The sequence below is a fragment of the Cinclus cinclus genome, chromosome 3 (assembly GCF_963662255.1).
Source record: "Cinclus cinclus chromosome 3, bCinCin1.1, whole genome shotgun sequence".
Taxonomy (NCBI): Eukaryota; Metazoa; Chordata; class Aves; order Passeriformes; family Cinclidae; genus Cinclus; species Cinclus cinclus.
In genome coordinates, this window is record NC_085048.1 from 68,410,946 (window position 1) to 68,417,754 (window position 6,809).

The window sequence follows — 6,809 nt, forward strand, 5'->3', positions numbered from 1 at the left end:
AGCTATGTAAGATTTGAAGGGTTCATTCACAGAAAGGTATGATAACACTTCTTTTGAGGAGAACTGCAGAAATTAGATACTCAGATAAAAGAGCAGTAAAGCAGATTGACTGGGGAAAAGTACCTTAGAATCATGCATGGCTGTGAGAGAGGACTGATGACTATTGTGTGTAGTCAAGTGCTAGCAAAAAGCCTGCTATTCAACTGTTCTACATAATTCCACAGCAGTACTTAATAAGAGAACAAGTAAAAGGTCCAGAGCCTGACCTACCACTTAGTTTTTCTTTGAACCTATTTTCCCAGGCACTGTAGTTGAAAGAGTAGAACACTTTATTAAAACCAGACTGACACAAGTACATGAAATACACTCAATTGTCAGTATTAGACTGCAACCTCAAAGCAGGTTTGAAAGTTCAGGTCAAACAGCAAAGACAGAAAATATGCTGAAAGACTGGAATAAAAAAATATGATGCTGAAAGGAAGAGCAATAAGCGAAAGTGTTTCTAGAACCACAAAAAATAAAGTTTTACTACTTTACTACTTCTTGCTCAGGGCTCTCCTACTTTTGGGAAGAAATAATCCAAAGGAAATACAGTGATTTGAATTATGCACCAGTTCCTTACTGAAGGAGAACAGCTGTTTGAATAACATGATTTTGGGCTGAGTCATAGGCAGTTTATGAAATTTTTGAAATAGGAAAGTCCCTATTTCAGCTCTCAAACCTAATGCAGTACTGACAATGAGTCAGTTGGGTTACAGCTTCAGCAGCTTTGTACAACAGTGCTGTTGCTTTGTTCATAGACTGTCACTCTCCTGCTGATTTCTTATGACTGCTAATTTTAGCACCATTTACTAATGGCAGTCCTGAAAGCAAATAACAAAGTCTTTCCTTATTTCCACAGTCCAAGTCCTAATTCAGTCATTTTCTTCTAAATTTGATGTGCATTCAACCATTGCTGGGACTATGTGTAATCCTGTCAGCAGGGACTTCTCATGTTCCAGCAGAATTTTGCTTGCTGGAAAAATATAAATGCTTTGTCAAGACAGATGCAGCCAATTTCAGCTGAAGCAAATATAGCAGCTGTTCTTGGCCATGAGGTGGCATGTCATCGAGGACCCTGTTACCCCTAAGAAATTTTACCTGCCTGTCCTGTCCTTGAAGCCAAGCCTGTAACCCATGCTTCTCAGGGTGGCAAGTCATGGTCCAAAGTCAAGGTAAAAATTATATCTAGTCACACTTATTTGGCCTGGTATTTTAGGCACAGTTCCAATTATAAAATTTCCATTAATAACAGAATTCCCTAGACTCGACACAAATAAACACTAGTCTCCGTTAAGAAACCTGCCCATGGAAGTTACTCCCAGCTGATTTTTTGCATTGTTGTTGTAACAGGATAACTATTTTCCCCTAGTTTATACAATACTACAGGCCACAGGGGTAAAGCCTCTAGCACATTGGACTGTTCAGCATACACTTTGTGCTTAAGGACTTCACTGTGTCTTCTGTAGTTTTAGTGGAGCTGTTTGTGCATTACAGCATTTTCTAATGGAAATTATTCTTGTAGTTTCTTTGAAATGCTTTAGACTCAAAAAGGACATGAGTCACCATCTCTTGGTACACCAACATTAAAATTTCAGTTGACAGCCCCGCTGGTTCAGCTTTTACTTAGCTGCAAGTTAGTCAGTGGTCCTCCATAACTCTTCTTTATCACTTTTTAGCTTCAGTGATCATTCAGCTCTTCTAGTTTTCAGTTTAAAGCTTACAAATTACAAGAAACAAAAAGTGTCACAATTTTTTAAAATGGGCTTATGGATTCAAAAGCTTAAAATGCTTCAACTGCTTCAGGAACTAACAAGTATTCTATTTTTTGTTGCAATGCCTGCTTTCTAAAGCAAAATGTTGAAGAGAAGCATAAGAGCAAACAAGATACAGAATAGGTAGGAGGGCCAAAGGACAAAAAATAAGTTACTAGATCTTTTGAAAGCCAATTATAGGCCATATAACCCTTAAAACATATTCACCCCTTCTTTCTTACATCAGTGACGCTCTAGGTTTCTTGAAGCAGTCAGGATCACTGCTTCATTTGTGTTGCAATAGATAGAAGAGCAAAGCTGTGTCTGTGCTTGCCCTGTCTGCACAGCCCACCTCACCTCCACCTCCAGGCAGTTGAGCCACAATCTGCACATAGTGATTCAGACCCTGCCTACCCAGGGAGATAAAAACCTATCTAAAAAAATAAACAAAAAATAAAACCTACCTAAAAAACTATCACACATCTGCAAAGGTAAAGACTGTGTGATGTTCCCCAAACTGTGACCAAACCCAAGTTACCTAGAACTCCACCTTCACACCTTCATCATCCTCATTGCAGTTGCTCTTTGATATCCCTGGTGAGTCCCTGCAGTTACAGATGAGCTCATCTGCCCTCAGCTCTCCTGCATTTTCAAGGGAGAAGTGCAAGGGCTGTAGTATCACCTCTCACCACGAGATGGTAGGTGTTTCCTGATGGTTAGAGAGGATCAGGCTTTAATAGACCTTTGAGATAGTGAACTTCTCAGTTCAGAGAAAGCAGAAGGAAAAGTAAATAAGGACCAAAAAACATAAAAAACAAAACAAAACAAAACAAAAAACTGTTCATGGGATTGTGAATGAAGTAGGAGAAGCTCACATATATTGGGTGAAAAGACAAATATAAATTCCCAGCTTAGTCTCAAGATATTTTTACTACTGTAAGGATTTGGGTGCCCCTTTCTTATGCTAGCTCTTTGTGTTAAGGAACTTTTTAGTTATGTAAATTATTTTTTATGTCATCAACAACATGAAAATTCAGTTATTTTTTGAGACAAAAAACATTCCCAAATTAAATACTGGGTAATTTTGAAGCAAACTCATTATCAAAAAGAAAAAGCATTTTCACACAAATGTGTAAAGTTGTGTATCCATCCCTTACTGTACATAGATACACAGAACACATTTACTATCTGAATTACTTGCGCTGCTCTTTCTCATTTAAGTATTTCAGGCAACTCTCATTACCACAATAACAAATATACCTTTCCTCAAATGACCTGCCTTTGAAATCAAGAATCACTCTTTTACAAAGGCAAAATACAGATATCAAGCTAGTAAGTATTCTCAGCTGTTAATTGCCCCTCTACCCTTAACAGAGGGTACAGGAACCCTTTCCCAAGGCTGTCAACTTCTCTTTGCCTTCAGTTTCTTGTGAGATGGAGTCAGTCCCAGACCTTGGCCAAAATACAGGCAAATACTACAGATTGCACTTCTCAAAGTAAGTTCTTTTAGTGCTGCTGATATTCAGCCTGTCTGACCAGTAGATCCATACCTTCCCTATCCACTTCAAGCCAACTGACCATAGCCATGGAACCAAGACTAGCTGAACTCAGGGACTAGGAAAAGCACTTATCTGTCAAAACAGGCAACAAGCTCACATCCTCATTTAATGGTGCTCTGCCCGTCTGTCCAAAACTGAGTCAAAATTTAAAATGTATAAGATATACTGAAAGTAGTTATGAATAACTAATTGCTTTGCCTTCATGGACAGAAGAACATGATCTGCTGCAAAAATTACACAAGTAGGCTGCTCTCTAAGTTATTCTAAATGCATTTTCTTTGACCTTGCTTAAACAATTCTGCTGTTTGACAAATAATTTCCAGCTATGTCTGGCCACAAGTCAAGAGTGCTACCCTATCTTAAAGAACCATAAGGCACAATTTACATTTCTTTCCTCTTGTTGACAGCTTGACTTGGAACCATGGGGGGCCTTTTGAGATAGTGAAAAATATGCAGTCTCTTGCACAAAGCACTGGCCAGGCCAAACTGCAGCTCTCCATTTTTCAGTACTGATTCAGGAAGAACCTGTGGTTTACAGTTTCTGTACAAGTTATTTCGAAGCAAGCATCTGGGACCATGCTGAGTACACCTATCCTTTATGGTAGGTTCCAAAGGACAATCCCAAACCCATCCTGCATTCCTCTCCACAGATCCAAGGGAAGTGCAGGCAGAGAATATGGCAACTGGACCCTGTCATCATTTTGCTGTGGATTCCCATAGTTGTCTGCACAGGAAAACTAGGTTCTCCTGGAGCACAGCACTATAACTTTGTCATTGAAGAACAGCTGTTAAGCTCATTTTATCTTAGATAAGTTTGAAATTAAATAATACAGTGGTTTGGCCAGCTTCATGGAAGCTAAAATGAGTGGCAAAGGCCAGTGATCATCCTGCAGGCACAGAGACAGCAGGCAAAAAAACTGGAAATCCCTGAAAGGAGAGCAGGTCTTATACAGGAATAGGAAAAGGATATAATGGAACAAAACTAAGAGCCTTTTTGGTGTCCAGTATCAGACTGGTTATTAATTCAGGAAAAGTTCACCCCATACAGGTTTCATACCTCTCTTAGTCAGTAACTTAGCTACAAGTTTCTAGATAAATATTTCTGTTCATCATCTTATCAAAATTAACTCGTTTTTCATATGGAAAAGATTTTAAAAATGCATCTTCCTTTCTTCAACAACAGTATGTGTTGAAATTTAAGTGCTTTAAGGCACCATTAATTTAATGCATAAGGTATTTTTTACACAGAACAACTAATTGACAGTTCAGCAATTCCAAGTTGACTGGTGAGCAGAAGAGCTGATTTCCTACCTGTAATAAAAACAGATACAATAAAGTCAAACATTGACAACTATATTTCATCTAAAAATAGTACACATTATAACAGAAGACATAAGAATAAATTGAACACTCAGAACCAATATTTTGCAAACAGATACAAAACTAAAAAGAGAGTGTGTATATCTCCATTTATGCCATAAAAGGAGGAGAAAAAGTATTTCAAGTATAGTAATGAGTAATCCAGTGTATGGTGAAGTTTAAGGCTAACATTTTCAACCTTCAGAGATGAATTTATACAGAATCCACCTATGAGCTCTCAGAAGCAGCTTTATTTCCATTCAACATGAACTCTTGCATCTGACATTGACTTTTAAAGAGCTTCAAGGGATCAAACTCATCTTCACAAAACAACAGTTTCTTCAAAATTTTGTAAGTTTTACCCAGAAATCAGGAAAAGGGGTAGATTTCACTTGAACATGTTGATTCAGGAATGTTACTGCATAATTTTTTATTCCCATTCTGATTCTTAGGTGAGGATTCCAGCTCCTAGCTGGTCTGGATCTACCAAAGCACAGCATATTTACCACACAGATATACTGTGGTATGTTATGGGAGGGAAAAGCTGTGTGCATACATGCCAGCACTCACCATCCAGAAAAACAACGTACACACAGATATATGATCCTAAATCATGTGTACAGTCAGCCCACTGCATGGGAATTACATTGGACAAGCTGCATTAAGAGCTATTTGCACATCAGCAGTGTACACCTCTATAGGAACTGAAAGCAGCAGCAACAGTCCCCAAAGCTGATCTAGAGCATCTAACTCAAGACAGAAGATTATTTGCAAAAGTTAGAAGCTGACAGACATCTGTTGGGAAACCCCCACTCTTAGAAGAGAACCATTAAACACTTGAACCGCAGCCCCAACAAGACAGAGCAGTAAAATTTCCTCCTTAAAATACAGCTAGAAAACTAGAAGTCTAAAGAGTAGCAGCTTTTTTGAGGAATGGTTAAAAAAATTCATTACAAATTCTAGTCTTTTCTAAAAAAGTTAAAAATTCAAACCTCAAATTTAGGTAAATTTCTTTACCCTGAAACAAGACTTTCAGCTTATGAAGTCACTAAAAGTTAATTTTATGTCAGCCCTGAACAAGTACCTGACACTGAAAATGTTAGTCTTTACTTCTAACTCTTCAGTAACCATATCACTCAGTATCTACAATAAAGTATTATTAGAGGTCCCTTTTCAATCTCTTACAGTAAGAAACTCTGCATACAGCATTAGACTTCCCTCAGCTTTGCCACTAATTCTTATTTCTACTCGAGAAAAGTAAACAGTGTATCAACCTGCACCCCAATCTAGTTTTCCCCCACATCTTGACCAGTGCTTTGGTATATACACCTATGTACATACTACATTGTCTGAGCTGTCAGAAGAATGGTAGGAAAAAGGCCAATTCTGAAACATATAAAATGTAAACAGTCTAATTCAGACTATGAAAATACTTTTTAAAAACACCAGTCTAAACCACTTTAAGTGCTTTAATAACCATCCACCTAGGCTGTAGGTGAATTCAGTTGTTCATTTTCCATTAGAGTGCCTTTAATCAATGTATAGTGCTAGTTTCGCACAAGACTGCAACTGCCTTGGTGTGGGACAGAAAGCAGGCCAACCCACAGGACCATGAAGAAAACCACAGCCTGTTAAAAGGGAAGTTACAGTCAATACTAAAAATACTCTGTGGTGCCATCATCTCACACTGCAAAGTGAGGGATTTGATACATGCACTCCAAGTGTACACTGTCTTTAAACTTTTGGAAAGTAATTTTAAGCATAGAGCCTTTTAATTGGTTCTTTTGGCCCCTAAAGGTTATGGGTTGAGAAGTCTCTCTGAATTGCATGATTTCTTCTTAGAGTAAATATATGGCCTATAATGTAGCAGCATGTGAGTAATTATTTTGTTTAACATCTGTTATTGTTTAATGTCTACTCATGTTCATAAAAGACTTAATTTGCTCAAATGTGATGCTGAATATTCAGTTAATTGTAACATTCAGATCCAAATTGTTGCCTCAAACACTGAGGTGTTCCTGTGCCAAAAACAGTGTCACAAAGCTTATAAAACAACTAAAAATGAAGAAAAATAGTCCACCTCATCTTGTACTAGGTA